The 21,708-nt window shown below is 47.0% G+C and overlaps 1 protein-coding gene across 6 annotated transcripts in view; it reads left to right on the forward strand.

Annotated features, from left to right (window-relative positions):
* Window positions 1-21,708, forward strand: part of LOC122904295 (CYFIP-related Rac1 interactor B) — a 520,830-nt gene that overhangs the window by 418,210 nt on the left and 80,912 nt on the right. Inside the window, exon 1 of one of the 6 annotated variants that reach the window (XM_044244944.1) lies at window positions 21,183-21,356. The exons of 4 other annotated variants lie outside the window; for them this stretch is intronic. The gene's annotated coding sequence lies outside the window, so the exon portion shown is untranslated. Of the gene's footprint in view, window positions 1-21,182; window positions 21,357-21,708 lie in introns of those variants that run through there. One more of the 6 variants, XM_044244943.1, reaches the window with a different exon arrangement.

The following is a 21,708-nucleotide window of genomic DNA, read 5'->3' on the forward strand; positions in this document are numbered from 1 at the left end:
TCTTCATGGAAAGAAGCTAGAAAAACTCCACTGCTCGGCAAAATAGAGAGGAAGCTTGCCTTGAGTGGAAAAGTGTCAGCAGGAGATTAAAAACCGTATGTAGTTGTGGAATCTGCATTGTTACGGTGTATGAGATTATGAGACCTCCCCAGCTGAAAAATGAACATAAAAGCTGAAGGGTGCCTGGGTGGCTCAGTGGGTTGGGCCTCTGCCTTCGGCTCAGGTCATGATCTCAGGGTCCTGGGATCGGGTCCCGAGTTGGGCTCTCTACTCGGCGGGGAGTCTGCTTCCCCCACCCCCCCGCCTGCCTCTCCGCCTCCTTGTGATCTCTGTCTGTCAAATAAATAAATAAAATCTTAAAAAAAAAAAAAAAAAGAAAAGCTGGTTCAGTGCCCTGGAAATTCCCAGGGCAAACACAAAATCACCCCATAAGGATATTCAACAAAAGGGAGACGGAGAACTAACAGGACTCCCACAGAAAGAAAGAGCTTCTGGGGATGAGTTCACAGGTAAATAATCCGAGCTACCCAGGAAATGAACTGCTTCAAGCCAGAAGGAATGGAACGATCTAAAAGAGACTATAAAATGGCATACTTAAAATAATGAATGACTGAAGATGATATTAAGGAAAACGTAAAGAAAGATGAAAAAGAATAGGCTGAGTTGAAGGGTGGCCAAATTCAAATGAAAAACGGTCATCCAAATTAAAATCCAGCGAAGGATTAAGTGACACATTAGACACAGCCAAAGAAGTAATTAGTGAGCTGGGAGACAGTGGTATTAGTTGACATTTATTAAGTCCTTAGTGTGTGCTGGGCGCTATGCTGCGTATGTACATGAACTCGTTTAATCCTTAGAAGGAAGTGAGAAGGAAGGCAGGAGCAGTATCATGCGTATTTTATGGATGAGGAAGCGAGGGCGTGGTAGTTTGTGCCCTTGTCCAAGGTCGGCCGGTAAGGGTGGAGCTGGGATTTGACCTCGGGGTTCCTCGTGTAGTCTAGAGTCTGCGTGTGCCATTACTATCCCAGAGAGTATCCTCCAAAATAAGCACTAACCAGAAGGAGATGGGAATGCACAAGAATGGTAAAGAAATAAAGAAGAGAAAATGAGACGAGATTGCTTATGTCTAAACAGACGGGCCAGGGGGAGGCAGTATTCCAAGACACAAGGAAGAAAATGAAAGATGTCACAGGGATGTGATGTCCCTTCACATCTCCTCCAGTCCTTAGGTTCCAAGAATCTGTGACCAAGTCACAAGAATCTGTGGCCCTCCTAAGGGAAGAAATAGTCAAAGAGAGACGGCAGAGGCTCGTTTCCACTGTAGTTTGCGCTGATGTGCTGGTAGGTTTGACCAAGGTCTCCCTGGGGTAGAGGGGAAGAACCCTTGCTTTGTAGCATTTGCTGATTTCTGTGGCATAAATACTTCCCATGCAAGCTACCCATCTGCTGTGCCTGAACCCAGAATTGGGAGGAGATGTGCCCACTCAGCTCTCTTGAGTTGTTGTGAGCCGGCTTCAGGACACCCGTGGTTCTGATGCGCATTCTGTTTTTAACCTGTGATTTCTGGCTTGTGCATGAACTTACGGGAAGTCGTAATGTTATGTGTGATATCACAGGGACACGGAGAGACAGTGGGACAAGAGTGGAGCTCTGGCCCCCTTTCTTCCCTTGTGTTTAAAAAAAATGAAACAGGGCACCTGGGTGGCTTGGTCAGTTAAGCGTATGCCTTTGGCTCAGGTCATGATCCTGGGGTGCTGGGATCTAGCCCCACATCAGGCTCCCTGTTCAGTGTGGAGTCTGCTTCTCCCTCTCCCTCTCTCCCTCTCCCTGCTCGTTCTGTCTCTCTCAAATAAATAAAATTTTTTTAAAAAATTAAAAAACAAAACAACATTTTGTGAATGTGGGTGGGGAAAGTGACATATATTTCACACTATGGGTGACAGTGAAAATGAGTACAGCATCTTTGGGATTTTTTTTTTTAAAGATTTATTAATTTTAGAGAGAGAAACAGCATTGGCAAGCAGCAGGGAGGGCGGGGGAGAGGGAGAGAGTCCCCAAGCAGACTCCCTGGGGAGTGTGGATCCCCATGTGGGGCTCAGTCCCACGACCCTGCAATCATGACCGGAGCGGAGATCAAGAGTGGGACATGCAACCGAAAGAGCCACCCAGACTCCCCTGAGCACAGGGTCTTTGAAGGGCAGTTTGGTCCTATGCTATTTCTAACTGCATGGCCCTAAATTCTTCTTCAAAGATCTTATCTTATAAAGCCTATCTTTCTTATAGTCACACATGGTCTATGTGAAGATGTATGTAATGTGTCTTCATTTCAGCATTGTTTGTAACAGCAAGACCCTGGAAGCAGCTGAAATGTATTGTTGGTAGGAGACCGATTAAATTAATTATGGTATATTCTTAGAGTGGAATACTGGGCCATTGTTTAAAATAGTAGGTCATTTTACTAAGAAGGGGTGATCTCCAGGGTATATGCTTAAGTTAAAAAAAAAAAAAAGACAACATGCAGAAAAGCATAGGTGGTATGTTCCCATGCGTGGGGAAAAGTGGGAGGTAGAAGTAGGTCTGCACAGCCACCCACACACATCATGTGCTTGATTATGCATAGACTGTTGCTGGCCGACACCAAGAAAGAAGGTGGTTGTAGGGAATACTGCTTACCTCATGGAGGGAATGCTTAAGGGATCGGGGTCTACAGTGGCTAGAAGATGCCTCCTTGTATGTCTTCCATACTTTTTTGAATTTTAAAGCATAAGCATATAGTATCCTTTCTGTTAAAAATAAACTGGTTAACAGAAAACTTCACTTCGGGAGTTTTCAACACAAAAGCCCCTCTCCTTTTCAGAGGAGACTGGCAGATCTCTGTGTGGTTGCTGATCCCCGGGGTTTATTGAGCACATGCTGAGCACCAGGCGCTTCCCCATTGTTTTTGGCTCAGTCCTCTCGCACCCTTACACTGTGGGTCTCCCCATTGGTAGGCTCTGCTTGGATCCTAGAAGTTGTCCAGTGAACGTGTCCACGGAAGTCCCATTTGCAGGAGAGGGGAGGAGACGTCTTTGTGCAAGTCACGTGGCGGGCAGCAGCGGAAGAGAGAGTCCCAGCAGTCTTTCAGCTGTTTTAGAGCAGAGGTGACCCAGCTGCTTCTCAGAAATCCAGGTTGTCTGGAAGGGCTCTCACGCCTTTCTCTGTCCTGCCGCTAGTCCCTGGCCCCTGTCTTGAGACCACAAGCAAGTGTTCTGTCAATATTAATTTTCCCATCGGTAAGGCTGTTGCTCTAGAAAGCTGGAGCTGTGTTTGTGGACCAAATGAATCGCTGATGTGTTGAGAAACAGCAAAGGCTAAGAGATTTTGTCCTGCGGTGACCTTTTCTGACTCATTATTGTCTTCCCAACTCTTTTGTGTACGCCTCATCGGACGGCTGAAGAACTCTAGCTTTGCTTTCTGAAAAAGGCCACCTTCAGGGCCTTCCTGAGCGAAATGGACGTTTCCAGGGGTGCTTTTCCTGTTCTTCCCTGCAGGCAGCCCCATTTCCAACCCATCACCGAGCCTTTGATGGAACCAGACGCCTGCTCTCTTCCCTCTTCCTTATCATTTGGTAACAAATGCAGTAAACAGGTTATTCATCTCGGGAGGCTGTTGTTCTGACGCTGCAATTTGATCAGCTGTAATCCAAATGGGCGAGAGGACGGGAGTGAAAAGTCGGTAGCATTGAAATCACAGACACTGCCCTGAGTATTGTTTCCGAGTGTGACATCGTTGGTAGCATTCAGATGAAACTCTTGCCAGTGAGGGCTGTTTGACACTGGCACTTTGCGGTCTCTCGAGAGGCTGTGTTGTGGGCTCATTCACAGAGTGCCCTTGAGTACTTTAAGTATCAGTGCCCCTGTGTGGTGTGGGAGGCAGTGGTTTTAGCTTTCTGGGAGCTAGATGTGTATCAGCAGTGTTCTCCTCACTCCCCAGATAGTAATTCTGTCTCCTCTGCCCGAGTGCGGATGCGGAGTAAGTTTCACTGCTGTTTCTGTGTGAGGCCTTTCCTGGCTCCCCCCACGCGACGCTCCTCTTGTTCCGTGTAGTATTTAATTAAAGCAGTTATCTTACTGACTTTATATAATTGTAGCTGTTTGTAGCTGTCTCCACAGCAGGCTGAGTGCCAGGAAAGATGGTGTGGGTCATCTCTTCCTCTGTGCCTAGCCAGCGTGCAGCATATGTCCTCCTGAGGTCATTGCCAGGATTCTTTTGACCTCCATGGAGAGACCCAGCTTGAACTGCCTTCCACAGAAGGGGGCTTTATGCCATTGAAAAGTCCAGGGATATAAATCCAAGCGTGGTTTAAACAGTGTTGTGAAGGCTTACACAGCGTTTCTCTATCCCTCGGCGTCACCTGCCATTTCTTTTTGGGCTGTGGTGGCAAGATGGCTATCAACACTTTTAGCAGGAGCCAAAAAAAAAAAAAGAAAAAGGCCACTTTCCCAACAGTTCAAGCAAAGTCTTAGAATTGAGTCTCCATGTTTCTGATTGGTCTTATCTGAGTCACAGGCCCATCCCCCGACCAATCCCTGTCGTAGGCAAATGTGATGCTCTGATTGGCCATCCTGGGGTAGGGTCTGCACCTCCCAGAGCACAAGGATGAAGGTGAGGGGAGGTGCATGTTTTCCAGGAAAGTCTGGGAACCCTTTGTGCATGGAGGGAGGTGTGGGTAAAGCAAAAGCAAGGATGTCCAATAGGGTAGGTTTTTAACCAGTGTTTACTCAGTGAATGAATTAACAGCTGAATGAGCAAACGGGAGCGTGCTTATACAATACCCCGAGTGGGGTTTTAACAGATGGAGTCTTTGCAGAGAGGAGGGATAAAAGAGAGCCTTGAAATAAAGTCCTCTGAGGATGACATTAGCTGAAATATTTAACAGGAAATAAGAGATCTATGAAAGCCATTTCCAAACGTCTGGAGGGCATTCGTAGAAAGAGAATCTTTGCTGGGTCCCCACTTTATGTGTTAGGGGCTGGGCTAGATACTGACATCGGCATCTCCCCACTTGTATTTTCATTTTATTTTTACTAGACAGTCCATTTATGCTCATTATAGAAGATCCAAAAATGCACACAAAAGGGAAAAATAAATGCCCTCCCATACTCTTACCACTGAAGGCTAATTGTTATTAATATCTGGGTATATATTTTGTCAACCTTTTCTCCCTGTTTGTAGCTGCACTAAAAATTAAAAAAAATCTTATTTAAGCTTGATAATGGTACTTGTCTGAGAAAGAACCTGTGGCTCAGACCAAGGCACTGAAATCCTCGGGCCAGAGTTCAGTCCCCGTGTGCCAGCCTCGGAAGTCCACTCTCATTTCTGGGCTGGGGTTTGCCTGCTACATAACCAGCAGTGTGTGCACTAACGGGGTTTCAGTACCATTCTATTCTGAGAATCCTGATTTCCTCACTCCCTGTACATCCATTCACTCTTTTCATTCAGGCGCTCAGGAAATCTTTTACTGGGTGCTGGGGGTGTACCGGTGAATGAGGCAAGGTTCCCGCCTTCCTGAAGCTGACTGTCTAGCTGAGCTTCGCCTCCCCTGTTAAGGGTTGGACCAGCAGCCCCTGGGGCTGTGCTTGTGGGGCTGCTGATTGCTCCAGTCCCTTGCCTCTGCCAGGAAGCAACCAGCAAATGAAGAGGAAGCATCACAGCCAGAGGCCTTGTTGATCTATGCCCTCTGCCCAGGATCCCTCTCTGGAAGGGAATGGGTGTATGTTGAGGGATGGGAGGCTCAAGGTATGCATTACCTGTCTTCACCCTCCCAGGCGGCTCTGCTGGGTAATCGGGGGTTTGGCCCATATTGTGTACATATGATGGTCCTATTTTTTGAACCCCAGACCAGGACTCACCATATGGTGAGGCTAGCCATATGACAGGGTTATCTAAACAGAAGGAGGGAAATACATTTTTCTTGAATGCAACTTTAGGTATTTTTGCATGGCTCTCCTTGCCCGGGGAGGTAGATATTAACAACCTCATTTTGCAGGGCAGGACACTGAGGCTCAGTTGGATCTATGATTTGAGCTTGGGCCTGTCTGATGGCTCCCAGTTCTGTGAGCTCCCTCTTCATGTTCCCCTGATCGAGGTACATCTGGGGAGTAGGCCTTTAAAAGGCTGTGATATTCTGGGTGATTAGGTCAGTTTCATTCCATTTACCTATTTAAAAAAGTATTTATTGAGGGCCTGAGTCCAGAAACTCTGTTAAGCCTGAGATATTGGCTGGCGAAGACCAATGAGGGCTCCTACTCCCAGGGAACTTGAAGTCTGAGTTAAATCACTGAAGAGATGATATCTCTGCACACTCCCTTGCTTGGTGATTCATTGAGCCACGCAGGAGGGTGTATCAGTTAGGATGCTTTGAGTCGTAAAGGACAGAGAACCTAGTTCAAACTGGATAATTGATAGGAGCAGTGGAGTGATTCACATAGGGGATTGGTTTCAGGCACACTTTGATCAGGGCTCCGGCTTCATTTCTTGGTGATTCTCTGGGCTCCGCACTTGTGTCTGTTGGCTTTGTTCTCAGGTTGACTCCCTTCATAGTAGTAAGTGGGCTGCCAGCAGCTTTGTTAGATGCCGGTAAATGTCAGGAGGAATAGGTGAGTTCCAGGGAATGTAGAGGAGAGCTGTCCAATGTGGTGACCTGGCTGCTGGGACCTCTCAGACCACATTTTTATTGGATCACGTCCAGGCAAGGAAGAGCTAGCATCTCTCCCCAGGCTCAGGAACAAGATTCCTGAGCTTCCCTCTGATAGGGTCCACCTCAGGACGCCTCCATCTCCGTCCATCATGGCGGCAGAGGAAATGCGATAACATTGAGTGGCTTAGACTCATCATTCCTGGAAATGGCAATGAGGACGGAATGACTGAAGGATACTGCCTGGTGGGAAGGGTAGAATGGATGTTGAAGACGCAGCTCCAGTCTGTAAGGGGGCAATGTGTAGGATATGCATGTGGGAAGATGAGCAAGGTCCTGTCTCTGAAATTTAAAAAAAAAAAAAAAAGCCCTTTCTCTTAAAAAGCTCACATTCTAATGAGCTTCCTGAGATATGGGCAGTGATCAGAGGAAGGGCATTTACTACACTGATTGAACGTTAGGCACTTTACGCGTTTCCTTAGTTAGTTCTCATAATGTCCGTGTCAAGTAGGTATTTCCATTCCACAGATGAGGAAGCAAGTTCAGAGAGGTTAAGTCGCTTGTTAGCAGGCACACACCTAAGAGAGCATGGCGTTTAGAGGCTATCCCATATTCCTTCCTCTTCTTTCTGTGATGGTTGCAGAGACCTACAAAGGTTCATCTGATGATGCCTTTACAACAAGCAGGGCCTTGGGGGTAGATACCGCTTTTCATTTCAGGCTTTTATTAGTGGAATTCTGCCGGCTTTTTTCTTTAGCTAACTCTAGAGGGGAGGAAAACTCCTCTCCCAGATCCAGATAAGCAAGCTGTAATTGAATGAGCTTCTGAGAAAAGCAGAACCATTGTCAACTCACAATGCATCAGAAGAGATGGTTGCATTCAGATAATTTTACAAAAATGATTTCCCTCTCCTTTTGACTTTGCTGCCTGAGGCTTCCATTTGGTTTTAAAGTAATAGAGTAACTATTATGTAATTGTATACAATGCTTCTTTCCCCTGGGCTCAAGTTAACTCATGTGCTCCAAATACAGAATATATTTTTTGGTGAAGAGTTTATGTAAAGCCAGTGTGATTCCTAAATTAAACTGCCAAAACAAGGACGTGCAAGCCGGTTTTCTGGTTTTCTCCAGACTCTGTAAAGATAGAACATCCAACAGAGCAGGAGATGATTGACCAAAACTCATGTGTATGCTGGTGGCCAGATGTCTGTGTTCTTACTGCCCCCTGCACCTATGCTGCATGTCTTGAGCTTTGCCACCCGTGGGAAAGAGCACTGGTTTATTCATAGATATCCTGACCTTCACTTACTTGCACCACGCTGGACATGGTTTCATCCTGGGAGAAATTACCAAAATGGGGAAATCAAAATGGTGGCTGGGGACAAGTTGACACAGTTGACTTTCAAGTTCGATGCTTTCTTTTGGAGTTCTTGTATCTGCCTTCCATTTTTTTCAGGTTATTACTGATGATACTGAGTCTACCTATCTAAATTTCTATTAAGTTGTCTACCATGTTTTGGATCCTGGGGATAGAGAGCCAAGCAAAGCATGGTCTCTATTACTGAGAGTCTTCAGTGGTGATCCTCTGTACAGATCTCTTCCCTGTCTGTCCATACCAGTATATTTTTCTGGTTCTGATTTACTCTGGGCCTGGCAAACTCATTAAACTGGACCTTGGAAGAAGGGTGAAGTACAAAAGAGGAAACAGGAAAGACCTAAGGGTAGATGTGTAGGCTTAGTGTCAAGAGGGACTGCTGAGCTCATCCTGTTGACTCTAGAGGGTGGCTACCGTGGTTGTCATTAGGACTAGTGTTTAGGGCTTTTTTGTTACCACAGTATAACCTAACTCATCGTGACCTATGTGACCACCACTATCATAGAGGGGGCAGGACTCCTGGAACCTGGCCAGCTTGTGTATGTGCATGTGAATGGGTGCACAAGTAAATTTCTGTAAGTATAGATGTGAATCTGGTGCCTGTGTATCATAGTGATTCTCAAACTCATTACAATTAGAATTCCAAAGCCCAGGGGCGCCTGGGTGGCTCAGTGGGTTAGGCCGCTGCCTTCGGCTCAGGTCATGATCTCAGGGTCCTGGGATCGAGTCCCGCATCGGGCTCTCTACTCAGCAGAGAGACTGCTTCCCTCTCTCTCTGCCTGCCTCTCCATCTACTTGTGATTTCTCTCTGTCAAATAAATAAATAAAATCTTTAAAAAAAAATTCCAAAGCCCAGAACGTAGTATAGATGAATTAATTCACCAACTCTGGGTTGGTGCTCTCGGGTGAGTTCAGCTCTCTGGGTGAGTTCCACTTTGCAGACAAGCTCAAGAACCACTTGTCTAGGAGAATTTTAAAAACATCCCTGTTATTACCTGACAACGAGTAGGGACAGTGGTAATGACAATGGTACTAGCCGTCATTATCATTTACTGACTGCTGCCTATCTGCCAGGCAGTATCCTGGGTGTGTGACAAATGTTGTCACATGTTATCCATACGGCAGCCCTGCCACACAGCTCTGTAGGTGGTTGGAGAGGGAAAAGCGGGAGGGGGGGGGTCATATCTTTTAAACCAATGTCAACCACAGAGTGGCTTAATCCGGATTGTACGGTATAGTCCAGAAAGATAGAATTGTTGGGCTGATCTTCTTGACCCCAGAATGAGCCCTGTGGTCATCACTGGGGCTGAAATTCCAGGGCTGTTTGTTACCACAGCATAACCTGGCCCATCCAGACGGATGCAGCCGTCCTTTTAATAACCACAGTGGATTCAGGAGTCGATATGCAAAAGCGTATTTTGCAAAGTTATAAATTGAGAGTGAGTTGATTTTGGCTTGTGGCTTGGAGAGAGAAATGAGTGTAGAAAACCAAGCTATTAATCTTGGGTTAGGTTGATTCATCCATCAAAATCAGTCAGTGTTTCAAGGAATCAGGTTAAATAAATTAATGAAACATTACCTGGTGTGTTTGTAGTGCTTTTCTCAATGGGATATATGGTGCTATAGGAACGTCATACCATTGCTGGTCTTCTTGACGCATCCTAGGAGGACTGTTGGGCATCCGTAGGGACATGGGTTACCATAGGTGATAACAGGAGCTAAGTGATAGTGAAACACTATGCCTGGCTGGAGTCTTGGTGGGTAAGTGGGAGTTTGGCCGGGGGGTGTGGTAGTGCTGGGAAGGGTGTTTGTAATAGAGAGTGGCATGGGCAAAAGCAAGCACAGCAGCAGGAAGGAGCATTTATAGGAACTCTATAAATCAGCTTGGTATTAGTACCAAGAAAGACAGCATTCCCCACTCTTATGGGTGATTGAGAGGTCCCATACAACCTGCGTTATCACTTGTCTCTTTATCATTTGGTACCTGTCTCCTAACAATTTTTCCCCCTGCTTTGGAAGAGATTTGTGTATGGTGAAGGGCCAAATAAGCGTAATGCTTTCATCGACTTTGTTTACCCTCAAAGATCACACCAGATGTGTGATCTCTAAGTTCAAATGCATGGAAGAGCTCAGGAAAGCAGTTGGGGAAGCTGGAGGCATGTATACATCCAATGTTGTATACATGCTTATTAGTAGAGATTTTTTTTATGGACTCTGTTGATGCCTCAACCTTTGGATCCAACCATTGGAAATGAACTCTGCAGGTGTCTGACTCTCACTCCAAGTCCAGACCTTGGAGATTGTGTTCCCTTGAGACCTCTCTGAGACCCTGTTGGGCCTTCAGTTCCCTTCAGTGTAAAATGATAGATTGAAGGCGAATTCCAAGGTTCCTTACGTGTCTAAAATTAGGTGACCCATCAGGTACTTATTAATGCAAATGTCCTGTTAAATAAAAATGCTAAGCGAATACTGAAATGGATACTGCAGACATTTTCTTCAAGGCTGTGGGTTTAGATAGACCAGAGTTTGGGCGGGATAGCATTTTTTTCTCTACCGTGGTCTGTGCATTAAAATGGAAGGAGGGATGCTTTCTCATTAAACTTGTGTTCGAACATGAAATCAGCACCAGGATTTTAGAGAGCAAGCTAGCTAAACCAGCTAACCTGCTTCTTAACTTGGATCATATTGGTTCTCTCATAGAAAGGTGGTGGGGATTTTTTGGTTGGTTTTTTGGTTTTTTAAATCTTATGCAATGTCTTTTCTTCTGGAGCCTCAAAACTTACAACTTTTTCACACTGTCAGGTCATGTTCATCAACCACATTGTTCTGTATTTCAGCTAGTTGGTTAGACACTTGATCATTTTGGCGACTTAGGTGGGGAGGGTTTATATCTCGTCTTCTCATGTTGCTCATCTGATCCCCTGGTTTTAGGGCTGTGTCCATGTTGGGAGTCTGGAGTAGGGTTATGGCCCTAGCACTGGGATAACTCAGGCTGGACCAGGCTTCAGCAGCTGTACCTGTTTGAGTACGTGCTTTATGCCAGGCATGATGCCTGGCTCTGTGCTAGCACTGGGGATACAGTAGTATCCTTGTGGGGTTCCCAGTGTTTAAGGAAGTACAGAAACCACTGTGCAATTACAGTTATGTGCGTGCTATAGACAAGAAGCACAAGGTCCTGAGCATTCTCACAGCGGGGCATCCAACTTTGCCCAAAGTTCAAATGCATGGAAGAGCTCAGGAAAGCAGTTGGGGAAGCTGGAGGCATTAAGAGTCATAGATGATCGAATGTGAGATGGAAACAGGTAAAGGGTTCACAGTTAAGCCTGCAAAGAGTGCTAGGGTCCCTGTGAGTTGATAAAGTTCAGGACACCAGGCCTTCCTTCGACAACTTCTTGCCCCTCCCCCTCTAATTCCCCAAAGCCGAAGGAATTACTCTTTCTGCAGGCCATATGTCTGTATCATTTCTTTGGCAGATGTGTGTTGATCTGTATTGTAGGAAGGCAGCATGACTTTCATCCCCTGGAAGGGAAGACTGTTCCTATGCTTGGTGTGTAGCCCCTCCCGCCAAAGTGTGTAACCCTGGATGGAATTGCTGCTTAGCTGGTTAATGAAATTCAAGGGCCATGGCTCACCAGTTAACCTTAGTATGTGGAACTTGTCCTTCATACATCCACAGTAGCGCATCACAGGAAGTCTCAGGACCTGTGGGAAGAGTAACAGGGCCCCAAGTGCCCCTTTGTGCTCAAATTCACTAAAGCGTCCATCAATTGAGGCAATTAATGGGGGAAGCCTGTCAACTTGGGAATAGTTTAAGAGATACTAGCTTGTAATTAAAAGTCCAGGATAAATCAGCTTTTCTTTCCTGCATCTTATTACCTAGTTTTCTTTCTGCTTCTGTGATTCTGTTTCCAGTAAGAGAGTCTTCTGTTTGCTTCCGCACGACCCGCCACCCCTTCTGCTCTCCTTCAGAGTTGCTTCCCACCCCCTTGGCCAAGTCTTCTAATTCTCTTTCATTTTTCTTCTGGCTATACCCTTCCCTTTTTGAAGGCCATCTTTTTAAACAAATTGTTCAAAACTGAAGGAAAATTAAAAAAAAAAAATCTCATCCCTATTCTCTCCTTTTAACCTCTCCGAGCCCATCTGCCACTTCCCCATGGGGCTACATCATGTATATTAACGGCATTCTTGTATATATACAGTTTTGTACTTTGCTCCTCTGGACTAGTCACAAATTTTCAACTAGCAAATGTTAATTGAGCTCCTACTATGTGCTGGGCATCATTATAATGGCTAGGGTAGATGGATCATGAACACACCAGACCTAAATCCTGGCTCTCCTTGAAGCTTATGCCTGGTTCCTGGAGAGAGACAACACGCTTAATACAAATTCTCTTAAGAGGTGACCACTGTTGCAGAAAGAAACAGGAGTGTTAAAGAAGGTCAGGAGTATGTAAAATATTTTCTCATGTTGCTACCAACTGCCTGTGTACTCGGGGGTTGTATATTATCCTTGATGTTGATGGATTATATCCTGCTTAGAGCATTTAGAGCCTTAGGACTATAAACTTTAAATCTGGAGAGGACTTATGAATCATCGAGAGCAAATCCTTCATTTTTGAGTTGAGGAAAAACAGGTCCAGAGAAAAGAAATAACTTGCTCAAAATTATACGGCCCTTAAGTGGCAAAGCAGGGGCTTTTAAATTTTAATTAAATTGATTTTCATTAATTCTAAAGACAATCCTTTCAGAGCCCTGCTTTGCTGTTTCCGTATTGTGGGAAATTGAATTTGTTTCTGGTTTTTATTATAAATAATGCTACAATGGGCAGTTTTACATCGATACCTTCTTAATGAAAGCAAGTTAATAATAACAGTAATAATAATAAATAATAGAAGAAGCTAATATTTATCGAGCACTTATATTTGCCAGGCACTGTGCTAAGTGCTTTCCATGAAATAACTTAATTCTGACAGCAAAGACTGTTACTTTCCTATTTTTTACAGATGAGGAAATGAAGGGATTCAGACTCAGGTCCGAGCACTTAGTCACCATGATGTACTGCCTTCCAAGTTTGGATACAAAAGCTACAAATTTCAAAAAGGAAGATAATCAGGAATGCACATCTATTAAACACTTAAGAGTTCTCCAAGAATGCTGACATACTAGGTTTAACTGTATGTAATTGCTGTTTTGAGGGTAAAACATCAGTGAATGTTAGCGGCTTCTTGTGTTCCATCTGTTACTTCGGTTAATCCTCACAATAATGGTGATTTAGGTGGTATTGTACCTATTTTATGCATGAGTAGCCTAGTAGTTCAGCTGGAGCGTGGACACTGGGTGGTGCCAGGAATGTTTGCAGAGAGATGGGAGGAAGGGGGATGGGAGGAAGGGGGATGGGAGGCGAGGAGAGCAACGTGACCGAGGCCAAGTAATCAGCTGCTAATACCTGGCTCCGATCCTGCTTCCGTGTCTCAGGGGCTTTGTGACCTCCCGAGAAATACTTAAAATCTTATAGCTCATTTCTCATCTGAAAGCTGTCATTATAAAGATTGAGTTTGTAAAACGGGTGGACATCGCTTGGTTCAAAACCGGCAGAACGAAGCAATCAGTGCGAGGGTTCAGTGGTGGTGGTGGTTCCTTCGGCCACGATGTTTCAAAGCAAACCCATCTCTTCTGGTGTTTCTGTGAAACTCACAAAGAAGCTCTTGACAATGGCATGGGTAACCTAACGGCCCTTGACACCGTTGGGGAGTCTCTTCCTTTACAGATCAAGTTGTCTTCTCACTTGCATGGGGCGCCGTATAAGATGGGTGGGGCAAGAGAGATGAACCTCGGTTTGGGCTTCTGGGTCACCGTGGGGTGAGGTCCAGGAAGAGATGGCCCACCCAGTTGTTCCTCTCCCTCCCGTCGTCTGGTGCCATTTCTAATTGGGCAATATGTTGTCCCCCTCCTTCAGGTGACACCCTCCTGGGCCCAGCCACAGTGGGGGCGGGCAGGTGGGCCATGTGGTGAGTGCCCTTGGGCACGGCGCCTTCCTGCTGGTGTGGGGTGTGCTCTTCTGGTCTGCTTCGCCAGGCAGGCCTGGGGAGGCCCTTCCTCCTAGAGGGGAGTGACTGTCAGTGCTGAAAATGCCACATGACTCCTGAACCCCGCCAGGGGCTAAAAGAGCCCTGAAGAGCACTTCCTGAAAGGAGATACATCCTGAGCGTGTCCTCTTGGGTTTCTCTGCAGGCAGCTCTTTGTCTTCCATGGGGCAGTGGGCTTTGGGGTTCAGACTGCTTAGGACATCAGTAAACCCTGTGAACCACCAGCCTGTACCTCCAGGGAAAAACTGCCTAGGGCAGGGCTGGGGAGGCCAAACTAAGGCTTGCTTGGGAAGTTTCTTCCTCTTTTTACATTAAAATCTTGGCAAGAAAACACAAATCTTGATTTCTGTCCCCTGTATCTGCCACAGATTCTCCAACTGAACTCCGAGGCATTGTCCTGGCTTCGTCAGATGTCAGCTGCAGACCATTTTGCTTCTGCAGTTGATGGGGACTCTAATATTAAACTCCAGGTGGTGAATGGGCGGTGGGGAGAACGGTTCTGGAGAAATACAAGGTCCAAAGCAATACAGACAGAGAGGAAAAAACGGGAAGCTTGTCAAGAGGGAAGTGCTGTGTTAAAACATGTTACCTTTATTGACATTGAAGAAACCTCCCCTTTAGTTCAACACCAGGAGATGTGTTACCTCCTTTATGGTATAGTGACAGGGCTGAGGGTTACAGAGCTTTTCACAACAGGGCAGCTGAAGTACTTTTATTAAGGAAAGGTGATTAAGATACACCATGAAATGGAGCACAGCAGATTAGTTTAGAATAGGAACCATTTTTATAAAAATATATGCATTATCTTTATATAGATATGAAAAAACATTTGGAAGGGTATCCACATGGTGGGAGGTTGGATCATAAGTGTTTATATTTTCTTCCTTTTGCTCATCTGTGTTTTCCAATTTTTCTGCAGTCAACATGTGTTATTCATAGAGTTGGGGTGAAAGGAAGGTATGGATGGAGTGGCTGGGAACCTCCTTTTTTTACCCAGTCATTCTGCATGCTTATTGAGGGTCTCCTAGGAGCAGTGTGGGCACAAATGACAGGTGTTGGACTGGGCAAGATAGCCCCGGCCTCTGCCTTCACAGAGCTGGTGTTTTCGTGGGAGGCTTTTTCTAAAAACATTTTTAAGGGGCCCCTGGGTGGCTCAGATGGTGAAGTGTCTGCCTTCAGCTCAGGTCCTGACCCGAGATGTCCCGAGATCCGGCCCTGCTTTGGGCTCCGTGTTCAGTGGGGAATCTGCTTTTCCCTCTCCTTCTGCCCTTCCTTCCTGGTTTTGCTCTCTCGCTCACTCACTCTCTCTCAAAGAAGTAAAATCTCTTTTTAAAATTTTATTTATTTATTTGAGAGAGAGAGAGAGAGAGCAGGAGTACATAAGCAGGAGGAGCTGTAGAAGGAGAGAGAGAAGCAGGCTCCCTGCTTAACAGGGAGCCCGATGTGGGGCTGGATCCCAAGACCATGGGATCATGACCTGAGCGGAAGGTAGATGCATAACCAACTGAGCCACCCAGGGTCCTCAAATAAATAAATTCTTTAAAAAAAGAATAAAAACATTTTTGAGCTAGAAAATAAAAAAAATATTTAGTTATAATAAGTACTGCGAAGGAGAAAAGCCAGTGACCTATAGGAATGAATGACAGGAGCTAGGTGTGGGGTGATGGGGAGGACCACTTTGAGGAGGTGACCCTTGAACTGCAAGGCCAAGAAACAGCCACTTGAAGAGGCTGGAAGGCGTACTGGAGGCACAGGGAAGGACCAGATGTGAGAGCCTGCCACCTTCCTGCAGGTCACCCAGAAGGCTGGCCAAAGTGGATGTTGTGGAACTGCCCACTTGTGAGAATGTTACATTTGGGAACATGACAGAGGCTCATAGACAGAGCCTCTGGGGAAATACGGCCCTAAGGACAACTTTGTGACTCCCGAGAGATTGGTTAATGTTTTGCTAGGTCACGGGAGTGTCAGGAGTATGTCAGGGTTTGAGTTGTTGGCTTTGTACTTCATTGCTTTTGGGTAGGAGCTCTGATGCCATCTTTCATGCCAGATAGGCCTGGAGTGTTGCCCTGGGGACGTCCAGGCCTCCTTCCCCGGTCTTCTTCTGGGTTTGTCAGACTCGCCTATTGGATGCTCAGGCATAAGGCAGGACACTGGAGTCTTCGTTCTTACCCATCCTGGACATGTTTGGGAGGGTGCCTCTTTCCTCAGTATTCCTTCTTTCCACCAAGAGGAGGAGGGAAGCAGTTGACAGAAGTCCCTGAATGTTAGGCTGAGGAGTTATGTGGTGATTCTGAGTTAACTACGGTAGCACCATCCAGAGTCCTCCCTAAGAGCAATCTGAACAGTGCAGATCAAGAACCGTAACAGTGGTTAGTTCCTTTAACCCAGAAACTTCGGTCCAAGGAACTTATGTGGAGGGGGAATGTGTGTGTGTGTGTGTGTGTGTCTCTGTGTGTGTATGTTTGTTTGTTTTTAATGGGGAGAAACCAAGAACACAGCAATGTCTGTAACAGCAGTAATAGTTGTTAATCACATTGTGCTTTGGGTCTTTGAACACATTTTCCTCTATAGTACTGAAGGAGAGCTTTGCAACATTCCTGTGAACAAGGTTCTTAGGTGGGTTTCCCAGATGGGAAATGAAAGGTTCATGAGGTCAAGTGAGTGGCCCTGGTTCACTCTGGCAGATTCAGGCTCTTGCCTCTAGTACATGCATTGCTGCCTGGTGGTTTTGCTCAGAAACTCAAGAAAACGATGGGAGTCAAGAAAGCATAGGGAAGGGACCAACACCAAAAATCATTATTGAACTTAACGCACGTTTAGTTCCATTCTAGTTTTGTAAGTTTTCACCAGGTTCATCTTTACAACTCACTTGTGGGGAAACAGGCCCTGAGAGGTTGAGTAACTTATACAAAGGGTAAGAACAGGACTCAGGCCCTGGCTGGGCTGAACCCAGAGCTTTGAGGGGGTTTTGGGCTCTGCTGTATTGTCCTCAGCTTCCTGAGAATGCATTGCTGGATGAGGGAATAAATGGAAGGCTGATGTGTTCCCTTCCACGGCTCAGCAGTTGTCTGTGCCACACCTTTGCCCAGTAGACTCCCACGAGAGTTGCAGCTTCCCTGGCGCTTGTGGCCACACTTTTCTTATCCTCTTCACCGAAAGGCCCTCTTCCCTCACCGAACCCATCCCTTGCAAAATGCTCAGAACCAGATGAGTCTAGGATAAACGAGGCATGCAGGGTGTGAACCTTTAGTAACTGAAGGAAATGGAGCTATTTCAATGTGATGCAATGTTCTGCAGCCATTAAAATGATAATTGTTAAGTGTAGAAATCTGAAATGGCATTGGGAAACAGTTGCGTGTATCTGACAACAGTTGAAGCAACGTGCGTTCCCATGGGTAAAGGTGGGAAAAGGAGGGGAATGAAAACTATGTGAAGGTACTGGGGTGGAGTGGTATCACCTTCCAGTTGGTCTGCTAAGCTAGGAGTGTCAGAGTCCCACAGCTCCTGCTGCTTCTTCCCCAGGATTCAACTAGTTACAAACTCCTGTAGATACAACATTAGTATCTTAAAAAAAAAAAAAAAAAAAAGATTTTATGTACTTGTTTGACACAGAGAGAGAGAGAGAGTGAGAGAGAGCAAGCATGTACAAGCAGGCAGAGTAGCAGGCAGAGGGAGAGGGAGAAACAGGCCCCCCACCAAGCAAGGAGCCCAACATGGGACTTGATCCGAGGACCCTGACATCCGACCTGAGGCAAAGGCAGTCGCTTAACCAACTGAGCCACCTGGACACACCTCACCATCAGTATCTTAATTCTAGTGCCCATTCTTGCTCTCCACTGCCAGTTTCCTAAAGCAGGCTCTCATTATTTCTCTCCTGCACTACACAGCAACCTCAGTGGTCTGCGGGACCCCATTCTCAATCCCACTGTAGTCCCTCTTGGAGTGATCTTGATATAAGACAACATCTAATTATGTCTCTCCCTTGCTGAGACGCTGCTGTTCACTTGTTACTGCCTTCAGGAGGCAAGTTCAAACTCCGTAGCATGGTGGTTGAGGTGATTCTCCACCATCCCATATCCAGTCTTCCCTCCAGCATGTCATGCACTCCCCTTCCTCTGCCCATGTACCTTTTCTTCTCATCCCTTCCCTGATCTTTTTAAAACCAAACCCATCCTCTCTGAAGCTTTCACAGCCGTTTCAGGGATGGCTGGTTCTTCCACTTTCCTAGGTTACAGTGAATTGTGCTCTGCCGTCATCTGAGGTCGCAGCTCTTTCACTAAATCCTGAGCCCCTCCAGGACAGGCACCTACCCTATCTACTGAACTCCACTTTAAACCCTTGGCATGGTGCCTACGACATAATAGAGGGGCAGAATTCTGTGTTGATTGAATGCATCAATGATTAAGTGGAACAATTGATTCTTTGTAATGTTTTCAAGTTGATTCAGTAGTGCAATTTTCAAAGGAAACAGCATTTAAAGAAGGCATCAGGAACTTCTGAAATTCACAAAAACAGAGTGTAGTTATGTAAATGGACAACTGTGGAGTTGACAGACTGGGTTTGAATCCTGGTTCTGATACTGAGCCTTGGTTGCCTCATTTATAAGATGGACATAACAGTACCATATAGGGAGATTCTAAAAAGCAACAGAGGAAATGCAAGTAAAGTGCTTAGTACGGTGCCTGGCACATAGGAAGGACTCACAAAGAAAAATGCTAACAAGTCACAGTGATTAAATCATCAAGAGCCTAGTTCTCTTATGTAAACCTCTTTTTTGCATCCTCCTGCTTGTTTTTTCAACATAAAACTTTGAAAGCTTCGATCTCAGCTGAAATGGGATTACATTCAGGCAGGATGACAAAGAAAGGACTGGGGAAGAATAAATTCAGCACTTCTCTTAAGGTCTTGTTTTTTATTCCCATTTTCAGGATATCCTTCATGGGGTAGTGGTCGAGCTTACATGTGAGTTGTGACACAGGCTAGGAATGGGTCTAGAATTGACAAGGAGAAAGGTATTTCTGAAAGGGGGCTGATCTTATTTTATGGTTATCACTCATCATGGACTTTTCTTGGCTGGACTGTAAGCTCCCTCAGGCTGGCATCATGTCTGTGTTGCTCTCCAGAGATGAAATTAGGACCAGTGGATGAAAATTGTTGGGTATCAGATTTTTGCTCAGTGTTAAAGCAGAGGTTCCTCACAATGAGAAGAGGTGGACAGTGCAGTAATGGGTTCCCCATAATGGGAGATATTTGAGCTAAACTGGATGGGGTTGAGAATACAATGGAAGATATTTCTGCTTTTGTTGGGATATTGAGGTAGAGGTGTGTGGTTGCTTAGAGCATATATTTAAGGGATGGGGCAGGTGTATGAACTCTCTTCCTTGGTACAAATCGAGGATGGTGGGTTTCTCTGGACCATGGTTATTTAAGGATGGGTATCAGTGTGTCATAAACATGGACCATAGTTCTTGGATTGTGAAGACCATCCTGTTAGCATCAGTGTTGGCAAAAAATTGGTTCCCTCAGTTTAATCGAAATTGATGAAGATTATAATAGATACAGTATAGAACCCCTAAATCATCCTAAATTATGATAATTAGGGCAAAAGGCTGAGGCCTAGGACTCTTGCCTTTAGTGTGTGCCTTGAAAAAGCCATCTAATCTCCCTGTGACTCTTTTCACACATTTCTATATAGTATAGCTCATACGATGTAGTTTCCATGTAACTCAATGGGAAGACAAAAGGCTAAATAAGATAAGGGTTGCTCTTCTATGTTGGGGCAAGGACTGATTTCTTGGCTGTATCTGGTAAGACTGGATAGTTCCTGGGATTTTACCTATTTGACCAGAACAGAGTTCATAATCAGGGTTTCATAGGTAAGCTTCCTGGGATCATGAATCGCCTGACATTGTATGCAATTTTTCTGGGGGAGTAAAACCCCTACTTTTGTGTGATTTTCAGTAGGGCCTTGACCCCATATATTCAGAACCATTTACCTCCACGGTGAGGATATGCTCAAACATAAAATATTCCAGAGAAAGGTAACATTGTGATCATTTACACTTAATGAAATGTTAATGAAAAAATCTGAGTTTCATAGTGGGATTGGGACGAACCAGCTAGATGGGATGTTCAGGTTTTTTATGTAAAGAGGGAGCACTTATGTTCAAGGGTGAAGGTGGATTAGGGGAATAATATGCTGTGCCCTGGGCCACGTCCAAGTTCTCTGCCCCCCCACCCCACCCCCCACACTCCGCCCGGTACATTTTTGCCCAGAGCGGAACCCTAGAACAAAAATCTCATTTATCTGAAAGAGCCATGCGTCGCAAGGTACAAGACTCAAGCGGCGCCTGATTTCTGTTCTCAGACTGATCATTTAACACTTCCCCAGGGCGTGTCCACGATACCATCACAGGCGATAACGGTGCACCTCTGGGGAACCTGCCAGCGCTTCTGCCTTGTCGGGGCGCGGGAGTGAAGTTCAGTACCTGGCGGAGCGGGAAAGGCGTGCCAACCAGCCCAGCCATTCCAGGCCTGGAGAGTGGTGGGAGGTGGCAGCTTCGCTGAGTTCAGCACAAAGAGCCCTGAACTGCGAGCTCCGAGTTCCAGTTCCTGCTATTTCCGAGCTCGCTGACCTGAGGCAGCTACCGCCGACCTCTGAACCTCAGTTTTCCTTCTGTAAAATGAGAAGGCTGCAAGACTCGGACCCACCCAGATGCCATCTCCGCGCGGAGGTGCTGCCCCTTTAAGGAGGGCGGGGGGCGCGGAGGCGGTGGCCGCGCCCCCTTGCTCTCCTCCCTCCCGCGCCGGACCACCTGTCCCCGGCCTCGCTCCGCCCCCTTCAGGAGGGGCGGTAGAAGAGGGGGCGGGGAAGGAAGGCCGAGGATTTACCTTGCGGGGCGGGCGCGCGACGCATGCGCACGGCCGGACAGGTCCGCGGCGCCCTCACTTCCTGGCATTCCCCCCTCCCCCTCCTCGCCGTTACCCTGTACATCCGGGTCACTTGCCCTCCCCGTTCGCAGCCGCCGCCGCTGCTGCCGCCGCCGCCTGGCTCGTCGCGGCTCCGCCACAGGGGCAGGTGCGGAGGGGCTCCTGGTCCGGCCGCCGCCGCTGCCCCGCTCCGGGCCCGGGGCTCCCTCTAGCGCCGCTGAGGAGCCGCCGCCGCGGCTCGAGGAGGGCGGAGGAGCGGGGCTGAGAGAGCCCGGAGGCTCGAGCGGAGGGTGAGTGATTTATTTTTGCCATTTCCCCCCTTCCCTCATGCCCCTCGCTTTCCTGCCCCTCGACCCCATTTTGGCGGAGAGGCGGGCACGGTGGGGGCCGCGCCGGCGCGGGGCTTCCTCGGCCCCCGGCGCCGTGGGCCCGCCCTGGCGCCCACCCCCGGCTCTGCGGTTGCACCTCTGCGGGCGCCCCCCGCCCGCCGGCCCGCGGCTCCCCGACCCGTTCTTCCGCGGCCCCGGCCCCGGCGCCGCCGGCGCTCATTCATTCGGACCTCCTTTCTTCCTCCCCTTCCTCCCACCCGCAACTCCACGCGCGTGCTCGCCGCGCCCTCCCAACCCCAGCGCCGGCAGCCGC

Source organism: Neovison vison, chromosome 4, assembly GCF_020171115.1.
Source record: "Neovison vison isolate M4711 chromosome 4, ASM_NN_V1, whole genome shotgun sequence".
NCBI lineage: Eukaryota > Metazoa > Chordata > Mammalia > Carnivora > Mustelidae > Neogale > Neogale vison.